Source organism: Zonotrichia leucophrys, chromosome 14, assembly GCF_028769735.1.
Source record: "Zonotrichia leucophrys gambelii isolate GWCS_2022_RI chromosome 14, RI_Zleu_2.0, whole genome shotgun sequence".
Taxonomy (NCBI): domain Eukaryota; kingdom Metazoa; phylum Chordata; class Aves; order Passeriformes; family Passerellidae; genus Zonotrichia; species Zonotrichia leucophrys.
Window position 1 is genome coordinate 16279196 of NC_088184.1, and position 22055 is coordinate 16301250.

Consider the following 22055-nt stretch of genomic DNA (forward strand, 5'->3'; position numbering starts at 1 on the left):
ATAAGAGACGTACCTTTTCCTGACAGGCAGCCTAATTCTAGCATAGATTCTCAGAACAACAGCTCCCAGTTTTACTCCTTGTGATTGTAGTGAGTTCTGTTTTACCCTTGAACTCTGTGATTTCTCTTGAAACCAATTGTCCTTCCCATAACCATCATGTGCCTTGGGGCAAGGCTTCTAGCAAAAAAATATTTATTATTGAAAACATGGAAGTTCACAGAATTGACTTCAAGCATTTCAGACAACAAAGGCAGATGACATATTTGCTGCAAATTCCAAAGAGAGAAAAGTACTGCTTTTATAGTAACAGGAACATCTGAATGAGACATTAATAGCTCCTTTAATCATAATTACAGAAGCTGTCCTTCTCTTTTCCTGAAATGAATGAACACATTGATAGTTGGCCCTCAAACTCTCCCTAGTTAAATTAGTATTACGCCAGACTGGACTTCAGACTGATGAAAGCCTGTGTTTCCTTTTGCTATTGATGTAGTAAAAGCATAATGACCAGGGATGCTCCTCCTGGCACAGCAATTTGCTCTGCATAAAAGGTTATAAACCATTCCAGGTTCAGTGCATCTAAAAGAAAGCTGCATAAGACAAGCCAGATGGCCCTATCCTGCAACACTCACTTGGTTCTGAGGGAAATATACTGCAACCTAAGAGGTCTTTCCCAGCTTTTACTTTGATGACTGTGGAAGAGGAATATTTTTGCCCTGAGTCATGAAGAATCTACTCCTATCTATAAGCATAATGGCAGAATTGTCTCTGTCCAACACAGGGGCAGTTCTTGGCATCTTCTCATAGAAGATGTTCCTCACAGTCTCTCTGCTACCAAAACCTTGCCAGGTAACCCCAACACAGGACAGCCCTGTCTGCTCTACTTATTCCTCTGCTCCTCCTGGCCCGTTTTCCCCTCTGCAGCAAGTCATGCAGGAGAGCATGGAACCCACCAGGTAAACAAAGGGGCTAAGAATCCCGATCACACTGGATAAGTGCCTTTAACTGATACACACACCTTTGGCACTAGCTCCCTTGTCATCTAACTCCTGCAGGTATTTATTAATGAAATCCTTCTGACTGTTGATTCATTTGATTGTTAAAGCTTGTGGAACTTGTGCTGTTATTATTCATTGTTATTAATGTTCACAACTCAGCCTGTCTCTTTCCAATATGCTCCACAGAGGAAATCGAAGGCTGAAGCCAATCGTTGCAGTAAATGAGTGATGGAGAGGCTGGAGGACAGGACAGAGCCTGTTGCTCTGGGACTGAGGCAGGTTTTGGGAAGGATGTTAATCTTCAAGCACAGGCACTGCAACATGAGTAGCTGTTTCAAGTGGGTTCTCTGGTGTGTACAGTGCTTGCTCAGTTAAATCACCAGGGACCATCACCCTAACAAAATTGTCTATGCACAGGACCAGTGACCCAGGCCAGATTCTGATCTGTGTGCAGAAATGTTCAACACAACAGGTTCAACACAACAACCTGATGTTACAGAACACATACAAAGCCTTGCAGAAAACACATCTCCATGTGATGGCTGAGGATATACTGAGGAAAAGCAGAGCTGGATAACCTCTGGAAGTTCTCTTCACTCCTCTGCAAGGCATAGGACAACACCAGAAGGACACAGCTGCTGGTATCCCAGACCTCAGGAGTGCAAGACCCCAATGTGCTGAGTCGGGGCGAACGGCATGCTGCTTGCTTTAGCATGCTCCTTCTCCTCCCCTTCTGCAAGCCTCCTTCACCTTTTCACAGCCTCCTTGCTGCACAAATGTTTGCCCATTCTTGTATTGCATAGAGATCCCGCAGGCCAGGATGGTCCTGCTCCTGCCTGTTTGGTAGTTGGAATGTGTCTAAATTTTAAGCAGTGTTGTTATACCAGCTCTCCAGAACAATGTATTTGTTCAAGTTATATCTTTGGAGTCTACAGAGCCATCACATACCATATTCAAACCATTACTCATCTCAAACAGAAAATTCTGCAAAGCAAGAAGAAATAAAAGAGAGTTTAACACAGCTTTACTAAAATGGAATTTGCCAAAGACTCGCAGAAAAATGGATTTAATTAGGGCTGCTAATGGGGAACAGTTCACTCTCGTGATTTAAAACAGAAGTTAGATAGTGCCTGCAATTCCAACATTTTTAAATTATATATAGGGGGTTATTTCTCATTTCTACCTTAATTATAAAAATTCATCTTTATGAATCACAATTTTAAGGCAAATAAAGCAAAGACAGTAAAACTGATGTTTTAGTTAATAAAACTTTTAAGAGCTCACCAAAGAAAAAAAAGACTTCAGTGTGGATAAAACAGACTTAACACAGTCAGTCACAGTTGCAGGCAGTCCTCTGGATCCTACTTGAGAACAGCATAACAAGGTTAAATTTTTACTTGGGAATAGGTATGTAAAGGAAGGTATGTTCTGTTACAAGAAATGAAACCAGGCATCGATTTTAGGGAATAATGGGAATGTCCTCCATTTAATTTCACAGCTAGGTCTATCTAAGTTACAGGCATTAATTGGCCTGACATGCTGCAGATAAAATCCCAAATTCTAGAATTCTCTGCTATCCATTCTTACACTGACTACAGTAGATTTTTATGAATTGTCTGCAAATTATTAGGCGTGATTAAAGGGGATACAATTATAGAAGGGTGAGCCTTTTCTGCAGCCTTTGGTTTTATTTAAAACTAACAAATGTTGGTTTTGTGAAATTTCTCCTGACCACATGACTTAAGTAAATGAGTCACAGCATTGTAAAGCACTGAATAATTTAATTACAAATAGCCCAGACAACTGATAAGTAAGCTGGGCCTGGCTGCTGTCACTGCTGCAGATTCTTCATCAACCATACTGCATTTTAATACTACACCTTGGATCAGAACAGAATCAATGAGTGAAGTTCAAATGTGGCACATTTCCTATTTCTCTGACAGCTTATTTCATGGATCACAGGGATGAAAGTACAGCTGCTTATTCAACAGAGGAAAGAATGAATCAATTTTCATTCTTTAACACACTGTGTGACCTATTCTCTTATGCTCTATCCTTTACAATGGCTTCAGTCTCTTCAAGACCTTCAAATTTGTCAGATAGAGAAAATTTAAAATAATGACAAAATGCCTTGCCCTGGGTCTACTTCCAACTGACTGACTGCTCTGCTGGTAATAAGTCCAAATTGAAGCGATTAGGTCACTCAGGTTGAATTAAACAGACAAATTATAGTCCTAGCTCATTAAAAATGAACCAGTCTTCTGGAAGATTTCTGTGACTTCACTCCAAGCTCCCCACAAAAGGCACTGGATGCCACAAAGCTTTTGACCCTCATGTGCTCCTGTTTCCTCCCCTACTTCAAACATGAAGAACTAACATGACAGGACGGCAGCCAGGCAGCAGCTGCTGACCTGCACATTGCACAGGTCGTTCCTGCGTCTGCCCCGTGCAGCAGCACTGAGGCCAGCTCAGGGCACCAAGGCCAGCAGGCAGACGGACACACAGGTGCAGGACCTCCTCCCAACCCACTGTCCCAAAGACCCTGCCACACTAAGAGGATAACAGAGCTCTGCATTACCCCACCAGACCCCCAGAAGCTAGCAGATAATGTCACAGTTCATTAGGCGCTGCCAGTTGGGCAGAATTAACACAATGAAATGCATAATTTTTCAATTTCAGTGTGGGTTTTTTTTATATTTAGAAATAGTCCTAGGTATTGTGGCTTAAAATACCTTCTGTGTACCCCGTGTTTGTCTTCTTTTACTGTTAATCCCAGTTCATTGGTGATACTTGCATAGCTCCTGTCATTGATAACTTTGTGCTAGCCTGTGCTTTTTACTGTAATCAATTTTTAGATAAGGAAGATTATATTCTGAAAAGGAGAACACAGCACAAGGGCAAGTGCTGTGGTCACCCTTGGCAGGCATGGGCACCACTGGCACCACGCTGGCAGCCCAGAGTCAAGGCAGCAGGGCCCCCTGCAGTGCCAAGGTCAGTGGGCAGCAGCCTGGCATCAAAACAGAGGGGCAGCTAAAGTGCCAGACAGATGGTGGACCTGACAGCATGGCCTGAAGTAGAAATTCTGAAAGCAATGAACTAAGACACTTCTACTGGCAAAGAGGATTTCTGGTTCTCCTTTTTCAAACTCTTCTCCTGCCTCATTCTACTTTATGACTGACCCCAGGAGGTTTGCCTGGCCTTAAGACATAAAAGTAATAAATCCAGCCTTACCAGGATATTACCCAGATGAAACACACATATCACAGCCAGCGTTTATTTGCTTCTCTCTCTGCATATCCAGTAGTTCAAATCTAGGGCTTTCAAAGCAGTGAATTTGACAAATATCAGTACTTCAGGACATGCGGGCAGACCAATTGCTTTTTCCAGTTCATAAGATGAATCTGGGACAAGCATGGGTCACTAAATGGTCACAGCAAATGTTCTAGTCCAGACCTGTGTTTAAGCAGGCCATGAGATGTAGCAGAGGTTGCTGCTTTGCTTTGTTTTCCCCTGAGAGATTAATTTTCCTTTTTAATTTTTCTGCCTTCTATGAATGAAGACCAAAGACCCATCACAGCTCAGGATGGCTCAGCAGTAGTAACCGTTCCCTTGCTGCTATAGTGTAGAAGCAAACAGGACAGTCAGCTTGTGAGAGCTGTTGGCTGAACTGTAAACTCTTCGGTGCCTGCTGTCTCTTTTCTTACCCAGCCAGGAGCACACTGCAGCTAAAGAATGCACCCAAACTTCCCAATGATCAGGTTTTGGCACAGTTCTGGAGGACTGCAATGTGAAATGGAGGCTGAGCAGCCAGCAGGTAGTAGATGGTCAGATGCTGAAGAAGTGGATTTGGATGACACTCACCAGATCAGCTTTGGGTGCACTAATGAGAACTGTGCATGAGCATATACTACCACAGAGGTTATGCTCACTGTGCCTGTCACCAACATCCATTTGTCCCCTGGCTAATGGAGACAAATGCCAACCATGCTCTGCTGAAGTAATGTTCTCAATGGAGTTTTAACAAAACCTTTTCCCTTCATACAGTACAAATTAACAGACCGCAGCATTTGAAAAATGGTCCTAATCCCTGTCCACATGGGGAGTTTGTTCCCAGGGCAAAGTGCCAGATTATGACAACAATATATACTTCAAGTGGGTGAAAATGAATGAATAACAACACCCTGACAGTGCTGCTATTCCTGAGTGCTTAGGAGCTGGGTAAAACTGACAGTTCAAGATGAATATGGCACTGAGATGTTACTATGCATAGCTGGTCAGGAGAATCCAGATTTACTTGCCATTACAGATGGGTTAATTCTAAAGGCTGCATTTGATTCTGAGCCATAGTTGCTCTCTGAGGAAATAGGAAAGGGTCCATCACATGAAGGACTGAATTACAGCTAATAGTCCCATTTATGAAGAAAGCATCAGATGATCCTAGAAACAAAGGATGAAAATTTGCCTGTTGCCTCTGTGTCCCCAACAGCAGGCTGACTCCCCTGCCCACCCCTGGAGGATCCAGACAAATGGAAGTGGACAACTCACCTACAACAGCAATCGGGAAGGCAGGACTATCCCCAGCTGGAGGGATCACCATCACACACCAAATCTCGTTAGCCCATTTTCATAGCATAAGCATCACAAGGTGCCAGGAAAATTTTTTGCTATCAGGCTGACAGAGGAAAGCCAGTGTGATCCCAGGATCACATGTGGCTCTTTACCAGGAATCCTGTGGAGTCCAGATGCACTCAGGATTTCAACAGGCTTCAGAGACAATCCTGAAGCATAACCCCCCTGCTAGTTCAGAGCAGTGGTCAAACACAGACTCGGATCATGATCTCAAGAACTCCTCACCTTGTCTGCTACAGGCTTTTCAGAAGCATCTGCTAATGGCTGTGGCCAAAGAGAGGCCCTAAGCCAGCCAGGCTCCCATGCCCCAAGGAGCTTTCTCTCAGATTGCTTCCATGGTGGTGCTGAGGGTCCTTCCATGGCTCAACAGAAGATCCCCAGCAAGGGGAGTCCCTGTGTCTCAGTTATCTCTGCCCATCCCCCTGCAGTGCTGTGGCACGTCCCCTACGCCTGCAGCTACATCAGGTAGGCTACATCATCAAAAAGGCTTGGCCTGCAGCAGCAGGCTAGAGTCCCTCATTCCCCAAGATGTGACAAACTGCACCTTGTTCCCACTTCAGTTTAAATACAATCAAGGGCGGCAGATCTTCCCTGTACTCAGGGAGACAGAGCACATCCCTTGCACCTGTACCTCTTTCCAGTAGAGATTTCATATGACAATAACTTTGCAGCACATTATCCTGGTGAAATCATGGTTGCAGTGATGTCAGGATAGTTTCTGAGCCTCTTACCCCAGGCACCCTCCTCCCCATGAGAAGCTGGTTCCTGTAATTACAAAGTGGAGTCATATTAGAGGAAAACTAATCAGCTTGCTGGATGCCAACAAATTAAATATTAATCTAACTATTGTGAAAACAAAAATATTCATCTTCAGATATTTTCTGGCACAAGTGTCAAAATCAGAGTGGAACTAAGACTTTATTCATTTTCCATTATCAACTTTGATAAAAACACTCAGAAAAATGGGCAATGATGTGCAGAAACCACTCAGCACAGATAATTACAGAGTAAGTTTAGGCAGCTAATCACTTCTAGAATATGCTTCAGATCAAGATAACTGACTGGCTTGTTTCCTTGCCTTGTTAAATCAGGCAGATTCTCAGCTTTGCCTAATGGGCATGGAGCTCCAGAGTCAGCATCTTTAACTAACAATAGGGCTGTCTGGCGGGTATGCTTATCCCACCAGTCAGCAGCAGGACTGGGAGATGGTGTCCCTACATCAGGAGAGCAAGACACAGCAGAGGCAACGGTGGCAGTTGGGGCAGGCAGTGGGCAGGGCAGGGACAGTGGGAGAAAGGCAGGGCAGAGCAGGGCATCTGTGGCAGCGGACAGACAGAGAGCCACAAGCAAGGACATGCTGAAGAAGGATGAGCAGCTGCAGCGGCAACAGTGGGACAGGAAGACCAACTGAGGGAAGAGGTAGCCTTGCAGGGGGTCACTCCCTGCAGGATACCAGCTCTGGCCTTCATGGCCCTCACAATGAGGGGCTCTTGGGGCTGCCCAGGAGCAGCTCCTGCACAATGCTCACACCCTCCCTGCCCACTGCCACCAGCCGCAGTCAGAGGAAGGAACCATACTGAGACCAAGGGATTCTCCTTTGGGGGAATCACTGCGGGCAAGAGGCAATTTTCCACAGCTCTTCCTCTGGCATGTCAGGCCCAACCTTCCCAGGACTGCAAGTCCATGAGCTTTGCACTGCAGTTTCAACAAAGGCCTGAGTGCTGCCGGCAGCCACGGCAGCGAGCAGGAAGGCAAGCTCTGGCTGGCTGTGGGACAGGTGCCATGGATGCCATTGAGACACCAGGGACAGCAAAAGGGGCACCCACCTGAGCCAGAGCACCCTCAGCTGCAGTCTGCATAGTCTGCACTCACCAGGACCTCACTACTGCATTTACTTTATTCAGAATGGAAAAAACCCTCCTTCATACTTCAAGTCAGTAACCTTTACATTCTCAATTTACATGGGAGTTTTCCTTTGAACTAAGGCAGGAATTATTTTTACAGCAGCCTACATGGATAGTCTCTCTTCTCCTTAATTATTAACTTTGCTGTAGTAAAAAAAAAAAATGTTTAGGAATTCCATCAATATCAACAAATCTTTTGCATTAAAGTACTGAACTAAAGATCATCTAATGAAGAAGCAGCATTCACTTTTGCTTTATTTAAATGAATGAAAGGATAACTATAGTTCTATGCATACTCTTGTGCAGCTTCTTAAATTCAAAAGACTGCCAGAAATTATGCTTGACTTATTATCTGATTTATTATACCAATCCTAAAAGATAGGATTGGAGCGAAATAAATTGGGAGTTTAAAGAGCTCACAGGCCCTTCAGCAAGACACAGACCTTCAGGGATGGCAGCAGCTCTGTTAGTTAACATGGTGCTCAGTATACTGTTTTGAAATGACAGTGTCTCTTCCTGTCAAGAACTGTGCACGAGCTGAACCCTTCAGTGATGTCACAGAATGCTGCTTGGCAGGCTCTGCTCACAGCAGCGCTAGAACTGCTTTGGAGACAAATGAAGAAATTCCATATTTACTTCCCTTAGCACATTCTGTGTCCATCCTTTCTTTGGTCATAATGATGAGCCTGTATTCTGTGAATGCTGAGCTGCACTATTTCTCATCCATAAGATCCCTGTCAGGTAGAATGCTATGGGGAAGTGCCAGCCATGGATTTTTCAGAGTGGTCCCCAAGATTTGCCTCACTATTGAAAATGCATCTCTCCAGAGATCACAAACTAAAGCAGTAGCTGTTCCTGGGGATTACATATCCCAAGGCACCAGGCACCTTGCCTAGCTATTTATAAATTACATCACTAAACAGGGATTGCCAGAGCTTCTTCTTCCACCAGTGTTTTTTATTCTGATCCAGCCTGACCCTGACAAACAGTAGCTTCCCTGAAAAAGGCATAGTATGTTCTGTTTTCCAAGTAATCGGCAATCTTTCATCCATCTTGATTTAAGAAAGCCACAATCTTTGGGTATATTCTGCTTAGGATCCCAAGGGCTTGGGACATGATACTGACAGAAGCCAGTGAATTATTCCAGCTGAGCCTAAAAACAACTCGAGCTTTTGTCTATATAAACCAAAAATGACCATACTCTCATTCTGGAAGAAACTGTGGTATTAGAAAGCATAGGTTTGACAAGACAAGCTGAAACCTACTCTTCAGATTCCAGTAGGTCTATGCCATATTAATTATTTATCAACATGTTTTCTTAAAGTAGTGTCTCTATGCCTTTAATTTTCAATTCCCTTAATGCTAGGAGGATCTCTGCTGGCAACACATAAATTATTAACAGAGTTAAAACAATATTTGTTTTGCCCCAAAAACAGTTTTGAATGCTGTCCTCATACCAGTTAGATTTTTCTGAAACTTTAATGAAGGTCTCTAATTTCCTCCAGACTCATGGCTGAGGCACAGGCTTCACTGGGCCTTTGATTTGGCTGTGTGAGCATCACATCCTCACACTGTTCATCCCACTGGGGCTGGGGGAGTGATCAAGCAAAACAGCTGTGATGAGGCAGGAGAAACAGCAGCATGTCTATAATTGGGAATTTCAGTTGCTGAGTTCAGAGGTTCTGTTTTTCTAGTGACTGTTCTGCATTTTTTTATTTCAGCAGCTGTCCCTAGGCTCAGCAGAGAGAGCCCATGCTTCACTCTGCCTGGAATACTTTTCTCCTAACAAAGAAAAATACGGTGCAGTTCCTTTAGTCTACAAGAGAGCCATTTTGATTCAGCAAAAGGATACTTGAAACATCATGGGTCTAAGAATTTTATGCAATCTCAGCCACTTCTCTCTCTGCCAGGGAGCATATAAAAAATTAAAACCCCAAATATTGCTTCTTGCTCTTCTAGGCCCTAATTACAAATACATTTTCAAAAGGAGGAGTCAACTTAAGCCTAATATTGTGCAAAATCTCATAATTTCAATACAGTCGTCGCTTGATGTGGATTGGTGATTGGAGCTGTGGAATCAATTTTTCCCACACTTGAAACACTCAGATGGGTATGAAATGTGTTGCATTTGTTCCATGCACGTTTACAGTTCTGCACTTTGCTTGGAGTGCAATGATCATTCTGATGTATTTTTTATAACAGAGCAACATTTCCTCAGACTTTGATGTTTCATGTACAGAGCTATTATAACCATTTGCCATTTAGGTGCATGATCCATGGCTAATCCCCAAAGCTTTGATGCATGCAATAATTATTACTATTGATGTCATTGCACCATATTTAAAATATGAACATCTCATTGTAAGTCTACAGCTAACAGAAAAGAAAGGCAATCAATCCACACCAAGACAGAAAATTCCCTGTTGGTAAACATCTGAAAGCTTGTAAGGTGACATTCCACAGGTTCCAGTGAGGCACTGACTGTGAGTGCAAGGGCTCTGAGAGCAGAAGGCGATGCAATGTGTGTGCTGGCCTCTGCACTGAGAACAGCTCTGGGAAATTGAGAATGGGGGTCTCCAGATGACATATTCTGACAATCTGTTTTTGAAGTTTGACCCTGAATTCAGGCACATGGCATGTTTCAGCACCTCCTGCACCTAGGCCTCTGAGTAATTTTATCTGTGTCCTGTGTCACTGGCATTCTGGAGACCAATATTCATTCAAACCATGGTTTCCAAACCTGACTAAGCAGAACACCAGGAAGTGCCTCAGAGCTCTCTCCTGCCTTTTTATGAAATCTGGATCTGAATAGATTGTTAATTGGAATATTGTCTAGAATATTTTCAATGAGAGCAGAAAATGTGTGTGCCTGTATTAACACTTTCAACTTGCTAAAATGTACCTTACAGGTCTCTAATTACACTGAAACAAACTGCATTAATGTATCTAGTTAATGGTCCATTTATGCTACTGGCAACTGTTTCTGGAAAGTCAAATTAACAACTCTGAACATCTGACTAATAGGAAAAACATTATGTTTTGATTGTACATGAATGTTAATGGTTAATAAATTTGCAAAGCTTCTGTATCAGAATAAAATCAATATTTCCTTTAATTGCCTTAGCATAATGCTGTAACTGTGGAAAAACTTACTAGAAAATAATGACAGAAAGTAGACAAATGTCTTCTGTCTAAAAAGTCACATGGGTCTGAATGCACTGGAAATAGTCTGCCTGGAGCACACAGGACAAGATTCGTTTGCTTCTGAAAGGTGGAAGGCTGGAGCTGCTGAGCTCGGCCTGTGCTCAGGGATACCTGGGATCATCCTGCACCACAGTCTGGCTTACACAGCAGCTGACACTCAGCTAATGCTGTCACCCTGCTAGACAGCAACAACTACAGCCAGTGCACAGCACAGTCACAGACACAATGAAGGATGGAATGCCATGCATGGAAAACTGCAACTACCTTTTCTTACTATCTGAGGTTTCTCATTTTGCTGCTCAATCACTGTTACACGCTCAGTGACTACTAGCTCTGTTAGACCACAGCTTGCTGTAGGCAAAGACCATACACATATACACTATGTGAAACTGTCTATAGCAACAGAAGTTTGTATCCCACTGGATATATTTCTTCTGAATACCAGAGCAGAAAACAGCAGCTGATTCCTACCGAGCAGAAAGGTAGAGAGTGTATCAGAATAGCAGTCAGACCTTTATCACATTATTGCATCTAAGTGGTGCTTGTAAAACTGTCCCTGCATCATGCCTCCAAACAGATTTCTCCTCTTTTTTTCCCAAAGAGGCCCCAGAATATCTCAGGGCTAGGTTCACAACAGCTCTCCCCAACTAGGCAAAGAATGAGACACTAGCACCCTTTTTGTCTACTCAGCACTATCTCCCTTCCTGTCTGGGATCTTTTTTGCCAACCAACTATTCAGAAGAGTGGAGAAATTCAGCTATAAGGAGCAGTCCCAAATTCTTGCAGCAAAGTGCCAGAGTTGCTTATCATCTGGATACACAGAAGAAATATCTGTACAGTATACAAATCACCTGTCATCATCCTCTCTGGAAAACTCATTATTATAATAGTCTAATCATTGTGATATCCAGTGGCATTATTCCTGCTAACACTAATCCTTATTAGTTCATCTAGTATTAATGTACATGCCACAAGTATTTCCACATGATTTTCCAGGCTTCTTGCGTGCTTTAGACCATCCTTGTTTCTGCTTCAAGGAAAAAGCTATTCATTCATCACCTGTAAGACAGGCACTGAAGTGCCCAGACTTCAACCCAAGGAATCCCTCCCTTAGGTCTCCCAGTGTCTTCCTCTTAGTGAAATACATATATCATACCCCACAACCTTGCAAGTTCCTTGGTATTGGGGATCTGTGTTTTCATATTCTTATTTTGTAAATATACCACAGAACTGAGGCTGAGTTCAGCATCAGTGTTCAACAGGTAGTAACAACCTATCCACAACACTGGAGTCACAGAGTCCCTCCAATATGCAGGGTCAGTCTTTCAAAGGGAGAGAAGCACTGGGATTTTACATACCTGCTTTTCTGTGTCTGCACTCTCCCCTGGGGAGCAGTGTGGGACCAGCCTGCAGGCAGATCCCCCAGTACCAGACACTGGTGTCAGTCTGCAGCAGGCAGCACAACCACTACCAAGAGGCAATTTCTCCTGTAAGAACAGGAGTGGGGATCACTCTGCTCAGCCCGGGCATCTCATCACAGAGCCAAGAGTGTTACTACCAATTCCTTCAATGCTGTTTTACGTTTCACTAGCTCTGCCTTAAACATGGCTGGAATGTAAAGCAGAATTCCAGGCGAGGAGCATCAGCTAACCCATGCTGCCCTCCTCAGGAGCCGAGCACAGCCTGCACAGGGAATGATGGGCTGCTTAGCATAAACAGGCACACCATAAATTTCATTTTAGTAAAAGTTAAAGAGCTTCTCAAAAGGAAGGGTCTTGTCTACAGTACTAAACATGCTCGTCTTCAGCTGAAGCTCAAGGACTGAGAATAAGCCTTTCTTTGGGACAAACAGGCACTCAGGAAACACAAAAGGAGACAAGAGCCTCCTTACATCCCTACCACAGGGACTCCTAAAACCAGCTTCAAGACCAGGGGTTCAGTTCCACACTAAGAACAGCCACACTGCTGCAGCAGACAGGAAAGTGAAACAGCATGTGTGACTTGGAAGCCATTTGTCACAGAGATTTTTAGCTTCTCATAGTGAAGAAAAGAGCAGAACATAAAATTCAAATTTTTAAATTCTATATAGTGACAAACTAGCAAGTGCATTTAACTACCAAAATACATTTCACAGCCAGTAATGGATACTGTAAAGTGTAAGCTGGTACTAGGATTATCAGAGTCTATCAATTTTTGGTTTTGTATTAAAGTTGCTTTTTCCATCTGTTGAAAGTGGCTCTTTGTGATTTCACAGGGCATTACACTTTATGTGTCTCATTTGCTGCACCCAAAGGAATTTCATTCTGCTACATTAAGAAATACCTTGGTACGATGGTTAAGCTTTTAACTTTCCAGAACACACTGTTTCATGTCTGTCTCCATCCTAGCAGTTACTTCCTTTAAGTGTCTCATTTATACACACACATACATGTACAAGATATAGTGTAATTCACATGTCATATTGGCTTTGTCACAATGAAGATTCTGTCTCTGTCCCTTTGTGACCTCTGTGATCACCATACCAGCTTCTGCCACATGTGTCCAGAAGGGACATGCCTGATTTCTGAAACATGCTTGGATCTGTAGCGTTTTATCCACACAGGTGGCTAAATGGGAAACTACACTGAAACTCCTTTTGCTGAAGATGTCCCACAAATGCACACTGCAAGCACAGACAGTTGTGCCTTCATTCTTGTGAAAATTTCATTTTTTCATTTTACAGCAACATACGTTCCAGCAGGGTGTTCCCATGCCAAGGCACGGCTACCTTTAGCAGAGGATCACCCCGTTCGTATTACTAATACAATCTACGACAAGTGCCATCACAAAACCCACTTCCAGATGCATATTCTATTCTTTCTTAAAAGCCATGGCAACCAAATAACTGTAATTATGCCTCAGTAGCAAGTCCAGTCTCCAGTTCATCCAAAGTTCACAATGCCCCCTTCTCCCTGCACATCTGTCCTTCCTTTTATTCTCACAATACTGCATCAGCTCAGATATTGCTGTCATTAGATACGTATTCTGAAGGATCTTGCAACAAATTAAATTTAGGGAAGGTTTATTATACTGCTGAATCTAAGCTTCCTATGGGGTTTTTCCCACCTGCACTGTTACTTCACAGAGCTGTTAACAGGAAGTGATGGTAGCTAGGCAGGTGACTTGAACCTGCTCGGCAACACACACTGGCAAAAATACCTGCTCTAGGTGGGCCTGCTTTAGGTGGGTTGGACTAGATGATCTGCAGAGGCCCCTTCCAAGCCCAGCCATTCTGGGATTCTGTGAAAAGCAGAGACCCTACACTGACTTTTTGGAGCAATAGTGTTGTCCATGGTTCTCAAACGCAAGCTGTGTGTAAAGCATGTCTGGGTGACTCATTGGAAAATATAAATCTACTTCCACAGTGATGTGTATTACATTCCTTTAAAAGTCATGATGGAGAGAATCTCCAGGGCAGAGGAAGCTGAAGCTGCACAACATTTTCATAGACTATTACAACATGAAGGGATGCTTCTTCCCTTATCCTCACTGCAGTGATCCAGAAAATTCTCTTCCACAAAAACCCTAGCCTCTCTGAACTGGAGAGCTACAAATAAATGGAGGCTGTTCCTTCTCAGAATGTGCATGAAAATACACCCATTTCTATTAATTCTCCTTACCATGCTTTCCAGAGCACACTGGGAGCATGGCCTGACCTTACAGGACACCAAGGCCTCCCATTCTGGCCACACTCTCTGTATGCTTTGTGAAAAGCTTTGCTATCACAAGTATCAGGCAAGGTGGGTACACAGCTGCTCAAGAAAAATCAACCCCAAAATTCTACACAATATCTTGGAATGAGTCAGGAGGAGGCAAGCAGAGCAGCATATCTACCATCTGCCCGCATGGGAAAAATCAAAACCTGTCTCCAGTCCAAGGAGAGCACAGCCAAGAGCCCCTGATTGCTGCTGGGCAAACATGGAGCCACAACAAAGTGAAGCTTCTTATTTTCTAACACAATTCAAGCAGGGACACCAAGCTACACAGAACAGACAGATGCTGGACATTGCAGACAAAACTGAGACATATGAACCTGTTGGGTTTCTTTCCTGCATTTTCTTACAGCCTCCAATATTGCTATAGTGACGCACAACACCAGAGAATATAATTGCTGTAGTGATTACTTACAGCCATTACATTAAGCTTTAAAATGCTCCTTTCAAATTGAACAATGTTTTTTTCAAAGTCAACAGCTGGTTCACAGCTTGAAAGCACCAGTTAAGATAAATTAAATTAAAAGTGTAATAAAATCACAGACTAAATTTAATTTTTGAAGCACATGCAAACTCCAACGAAGACTTTAAAATATCTTTCAAAAGCATCCACAGAAACAAAATACAACCAACAATTGTGGAGCGCAACCACTGTGCTCATTAATAAGAATGTGATTTAGGAACACAGATAAATGTGTATACTTAGAGCACAAAACAAATTCATGCAGCATTTATAGCTCTAGTTCAGGGGATGAATCAAACAGTTTCAAATGAGATTTTTAAATCCTGGGAGGAAGGCAAAAATGTTTATATATATGTATAAACATTCTTCCTCTTAATGTACATAAATGTATATAAAGTGTGGCTGATGAAAATTACATGTCCCAGCCCTTAGCAGAAAAAGGGAATCTCGTGTGAGCGCAAGATCAGTACAATGGCAGGAGCCTGCATCAGCTCTTGAAATGCACTATTGGAATGACAGGTAAGCCTTACATTTCCGGAGTGTACATCACCACCTAAATGCCAAGAGACTTTCCTCTGGCCTGGCCCTACATTTGCCATTGGGAGAACATTGTTCGCAATTCCAATGGCCTCTGCCTCGCTAGCAATGAAGCGCCAAAGCTACACATCCATTCGGATAAAACAGAAAGACATAAAGGACCCATGCCCTCACTTCCTTCCACACTCATATCAGGAAGTCTAGTACCTGCAGCAGTGTTCCAAACAGGCTGACTACAAGCCAGCTGTCTCTGTGCCTCAGACCTTCAGGCTGCCAATCAGCTGTTCAGCAGTTGACATCCTATGGCACTTGAACAAGAAAATGACAGAAGAATCAAGAATACGTATTCTACCTTCTTCATGACAACAGGGTTTTCTGCCTCATGAGAAAGGCTGTTTCTCATTAATGCTCATTAGCAATAAGAAATATCCCAATTCAGTTTTCTTTGCACCTGCAGCTATAAAGATTGTTTTAAAGGTTTGTTCTTGTGGTAGTGCATCTGCTCCATTCCTTCTTGGGTCGCAGTATGATCCAAGAAATGCTGGCTAGGCTTTGGCCTTGACAAACAGCACCTGCGCCAAGCTCCTCTTGAGCTTCTCAGAAACAGTGTCCGTTCCCAGGAAGTGGTGCTGTCTAATCAGCTCCTGTTTTTAACAAACAGCCTTGGAAACTCATTTTTCTAGCCTGAATAACAACCTAAGTGGAGCAACATTTTTGTTACCGAAATTTCAAAGGAAGTTACCAAAGCGAATTGCAGCCAGGATGAAAAATTACTGTGACTGAAACCCACTCTCTTGAGACCCTATAAACATGGGTCCTGAATGAGACCCTTTGAACTCTCCTGGACTGCAGAAGGCTGCGACCAGTGACCTCCTTTTGACTGGGGCCACTCAGAGCCAGTGAATTCTCATTTGCTGTACTCAGACAACCACTGCTGAATGACAAGATAGATGCTGGGTTGATGCCTCCACTCCTTGAGGCTCAACCCTTTGCCTGTTGAGAAGATGCAAAGGCATCCACTGGGAATCCTTCACTGAATTTGAAGGGAATTTTTCACATTTTTGTAAATAGTGTTTATGTCTCTGTGCATGCAAATGTGAATACACTATTTGAATTGTATTATAAATGCTGCTCTCTTAAATTCTTAAGTTTAGATTTTTAAGTAAATTAGGCCTGGTAGTTACTGTTGCCCTATAGTAAATGCTAAATTAATCATTTGTTAAATTGTTCAACTTGAGCTGTCAATTAAGTGTTGCTAAATATAAGAGCTGTTAAACATTTGGGCCTAAACTGTTGGTCACACCCCAGGTCAGTTCAGCAGAGTTCATTCTGAACCTTGGGACTCAGCAGGAGGGTCTTCTTTATCCCTTTTTATCCTTATCATTTTCTACCCTCACCTTTTTCCCTCTCCATCCCCCAGCCTTCACACAGATAACATTTGAGTTAATTCTGGGTTTAGACTGATTTTAGACTTTAGTTTGCTTTTTCTATTTCTTAAATGAAGTAGTAGAGTTAACCTTGCAAACAAATTTTTTATGCTTCCACTTTTATATCAACCATACTTTTGCTGATACCTTCACTGGTGATTCTTTAAGCAACCTTAAAACACTCGTTCATTACAGTTGTAAAGATTTTATGTTTTCTTTAATGTTAAAGGAGCTGTCTGAACGTATTTGCATACACGAAGGGGATTCAAGTTGATATAAGGAAAAAGAACTTTAAAATAGTCTAACTTACATAATTTCCATCCAGCAAAGGTAACTAAGGCTACATGTGTGAGCAATACTGTCTCAGTTGCATCTCAGCACTGACACATGTCCCAGATGGATATTACGTAATGTTTTTGTAAAATAAATATTTCCCAGTGATTTCTGAAAGTAGAACTGGGTGTGCTGATATAGCTTGCCCCAGAAAGAACACTGTGTGTCCCATACCCAAAGCAATGAGATGCATTTCAAAGTGCCATGCAAAATGTCACCTTCTCTCACCTAAAGTTATTTCATGTAGTAATATCAGGGAAATTACAACAATATGTTGTTCTACATGAAAGTACATGACAGCACTATTTGTGAGACCTGGCAGCTGCCACTCTTGGCCAAGCAGATGGCAGTGATAAAAACAGTTCAGGGAACAGGTTGATAAAGATATATCCATCATTACACTGTCACTGCACAACTACACTCAGCTCCAAGATACCATGAAAATACATGGCTGTGTTACTCTCAATCAGGAAGACCTTGCTCATCTGAGAAAAATTATGTTTAATAATTAATTCTGTACATATTTTAATCAGAATAATTCATCTCCTGTTCAGAGGAAGAGAAAAAGCAATCTGGTAAGACACCCAAAATCTTTAGTCTTATGTGTTTACACTTTTTTTTTGCAGAAGAGGAGACAATCATTTCCTGTAAAGGAAAATAAGAGCCAACTATGGCTTTTATGGCAGTTATCAATTTATATTCCCATTTAAGTGCCAGAGGGCATCTTAGGTTCCATTTTCACTTATTTTTACCTTTTTTTTGCATGGGTGGGGAGGCACAGGGGCGATGTTAAGTGAGTATATTGTGTTACTGCTCATGGAAGGTACCAGTCAACCACTCCTGGAAGCAAAACCAGCCTAAGCACTGGTGGCAGGGCAGCAGCAGCAGCAGCCTGTCCCCTCTTCATCCCTGCTCTTGGACACTGCCAAGACTGGCAGGCACTTACCTGCTGTGATGGCCAGTGAAGGCACATGCCCAGGCATTCCAAAAGCCCTGGAAACGAGGGAACAGATCACCTTCCCTGGTACAGAATTACAGAATGGTCCAGGTTGGAAGGGATCACAGGTAGGTCATCTGGCCCAACCTCCCAGCTCAAGCAGGGTCATCCCAGAGCACTTGACACCGGATCATGTCCAGTACATTCTGGAATATCTCCCATGAGGGACTTTCCACACCCTCTCCGGGCAATCTGTTCAGTGCATCTCACCCACACAGTGAAGTTCTTCCTCAGGGTCAGGTGAAACTTCCTATGCACCAGTGCTTTGCCTCTTTTCCTATTGCTGGGCATCACTGAGAAGAGCCTGGCTCCATCTTCTTGCCATCCTCCCTTCAAGGAGAGTATAAATTCCAAAGTACCAGGTGCCAAAAGGGACGTGGCATTCCTGAGGAGCTGAGCAGCAGCCCCAAGTCCTGAGAAAAAAAATCTTCAATGTTATTTGTTCTGCTCTGGATTGCTAGACATGATGTTGCACTGAAGAAGGTTTCATCTTTAACAAGAACTCTAGATGAGGTAACTCATCTGAGATGACTTCACCATTCAGCACAGCAAGCAATTTACACGTCTTGACTTGTGTTAGATATTTGGGGCATCTATTTAGTTTTTATTACTCCTGGCCTCAGCTTTCACACTCCTTCACAGAACAAATAACTGCTTTCTCTATCTGCTAATTCCAACAGCTGGCTATTCCTCACCAGACTTCTGCTACATTCACCTAAGGAAGAATCATAAATAAATATGTACAGGCAAGCAGATACTGTCATTTTAGAAATTGATCCACTTAATACAAATGTCCTGTTTTGGACTTCCGTGGTGAACCACTGAGCATGTGTCTTGATGTAACTTTAATAAAATCCAAAAACAATCACAGGGCTTTGTTCATTAACTTAAATTAGCAAAGGAGAAAAGAGTGCTATAAAGGAGAATATTCCTATAAATAATTTTTTAAGAAAAATTAAATTCTGGATAGGCCAAATACTCTTTGGCCAATGCTCTTTTCAATAAAGACAAATTCAAGATAAGATACAGAGTGTATTTTTTTTACACTTGGTGTAACTAATTATTTTTTCACCAGTGGCAGACAAGGTAACATCCATTGTGGGTTGTGGAATATGTGACTGTAAACAGAAGAGCAAAATACAGATGGTTTTATCTGTATACAGATGGCATTATCTCCCTTAATTGTGTGCCTGTTCATTTGTTTTTGTTTTTTTTTTAATAGATAATTTCTTTCTGAAAGTCCATGCTAAAAGAAAAATAGGTGGCTGGAGCATATTTAAAAATACACAGAATATAAAGAGAACAAAAAGCACAGACTATAACCCAGGAAGCAGCAGAGGAAGCCTTGGTACCAAGTTTTCTTCTATGCTTTAAGGGACATCTTTCTACAAGGTTAGGCAGTCTGCTTTCCACAATCTTTAAAAAATTTACTTCTAACAAAATCAAGTTTCAGTGATGGTGGCATAATCCATGGAACTCTTTTTCCCATCAGTTTCTGCAGGTTAGACACATGACAGTAATCTTTGTTCTTTGGCAGCAGGAATTAAATTCTCTCTTCTTGACTAAAATGGAAATGTCTAGCACTGAAGTCGTCCACTTCCTTGGTCAGCCAGCTTACACAAAACATCTGCAGTAGCTTTACAGGCATTTCAAAGCTAGCATGCATTATTGCAAGGTTAACTGCTCTGAGAGACTAACCTTCCCAATTCAGCATTTGCAAATCTGTTGGGTTTTTGGGTCTTTTCCCCCCAGCAAAGATAATTTCAACCAAGTTGTTAAGATGCAGCATGATATTATGAGCTTTTCGTGGATTTTCCTCCAAGGTTAGAGGCCGAACACACAAGACTCAGTACACAGCCCAAGATCTGAGCTTTATTAGCTCAGCAGATATACAGCCCCTTTAACTGCAACAACAGCTTCCTGAAAGGAGTTTGTAGCCAGGTGGGCTCGGTCTGTTCTTCCAGGCAACCACTGACAGGACAAGAGGACACAGTCTTAAGATGCACAAGGCAAGTTTTAGGCTGGATATTAGGAAGAAGATCCTCACAGAAGGAGTGACTGTGCATTGGAATGGGCTGCCCACGGAGGTGCCCATCCCTGGAGGTGTTTAAGATAAGTCTGGAAATGGTACTCAGTGCCACGGTCTGGGTGACAAGGCGGTGTTAGGTCTTAGCTTCAACTTGATGATCTCAAAATGTCTTTTCCAACCTAGTTGATTCTGTGATTCAAGACTATTCATGCCATATCAGAATTGAAACTATTGCACCAAAACTGACTAGAAATAATTGTCTTCCAGTGTATACTCACAGAGGAACACTGAGCCTCCTTGAATACTCAAAAACTAAAATCACCTGAAGTGAAACTGACAAAGCTCACCCTGGCCTCAATGCTGTACTGCTGTGCTGGAGATTACTTGTTCAGACCTTGGTGTTGTTTGAAATTCCAGAAAGGAAATCCTAATCTTCTAAGTGAAACTCATGAAAATATTACTCCTATTTAAACTACAAAAACTATTATTTATGAGAATTGTATTAACCAACCTAAATGCAAATAGAGGTTAATGTAAATGGTTATAAAAAGCGGACAGTCCACAAACACAAGACTAACAACGGCTGCTATCATCCTAAATTGCAAATAATGAACAAAGGGTCTAACAAGAAAACCTCTTTGACATTTAAATACTTTCTCCTACACCAGCATATATTGACATTTAGCAGTTAAGTAGAAAATAGTGAATGAAGGTGCTAAAATCACACTGTCACATAAGGAATTTAAGGTGCTAAGAGAAAGGCAGTCAGAAGACAGGCAATAGACAGGCCAGCATGATAAGCAATGCACAACTTTGAAGTGTGAGAAGTGTGAAAACAGAAGTGATCATTTCGAGGAGACAGCTGGGAGGCAGGGGAGAGCCACCACCAGCAGCAACAGAAGGATTCACATCAACTTTTTTTTTTCCCTTTTGGAAAGCACTAATGACTGAGCATGGAACAAAGAAGAGTGAGTGTCTGAGTACAGAAAACGATGATTTTAACTTTTTCTGTAAATTAGGATTTGTCTCAAATCTGAAGATTTCAACCCTAACTAGGAGCTAAAAATTCCTCATTTGTTCTTATGGTGTTTAGTTTCGTTCACCCTGTTAAAACATTCTTCAGTTGCTGAATTTTAAGTAAAATATTATTTTGCCTTTGCAGTCAAGTATTAAGTCCTGAGAACTTAATATTTAGTATTAAGTTCAGGGCACATTATCAAAGCAAGTTGGGGCTCAGTGATGCCGTGCCCAGCGCGTTAGAAAGAAGACTTTCGTGCACATCCCATGCAGAAAGCACGTTCTATGCGCAGATTAACACCGAGCAGCTGAGCCAGCGGGAGGACGCGGGCTCAGAGCCGCGCTGGGCTCCGCTCGAGCTCCTCGAGGGGGCCGGGCAGAGACGTTTCTTTGCAGCACAATAGGTCAGCTGGGAAGAGCGCATCTCCCTTTCCCCCAGCACTCACCGCCTGCGCTCCGCTGTCCCGCGACCGGGACTCAGAGGCTTCCACAGCGCAGGCAGCCCCTCCTCACGCCGGCCCTCGTTGAACGGCCGGAGAAGAGACCGCGACATTCACCGCGTCTTATGAGCTCCCCTTTACTGCGAAAGCAGTGCCGATCACAGTCACGCAATTCCAGCTGACTCGCTGGTCAAGTGCACAGGTAAAGAACGACGAGACATAGCTTCGGCGGTACGACAGAAGCTTCGATCCCGGCGCGGGCAGCCCGACTGGGCTCCGGGCGCCGCCTCAGCCTCGTCCGGCCCCGCCTCAGCCCCGCGCCCCG

At 42.9% G+C, this 22055-nt stretch overlaps 1 long non-coding RNA gene across 2 annotated transcripts in view; it reads right to left on the reverse strand.

The window, feature by feature from the left end:
- Positions 1-21990, reverse strand: part of LOC135454347 (uncharacterized) — a 41761-nt gene extending 19771 nt beyond the window's left edge. For both annotated transcript variants that reach the window (XR_010442092.1, XR_010442091.1), the window contains exons 1-2: positions 21737-21990; positions 18194-18657 (exon numbers count right to left, since the gene is read on the reverse strand). This is a non-coding gene — a long non-coding RNA (uncharacterized LOC135454347). The remainder of the gene's footprint in view (positions 1-18193; positions 18658-21736) is intronic.
- Between the last annotated feature and the right edge of the window lie 65 nt (positions 21991-22055).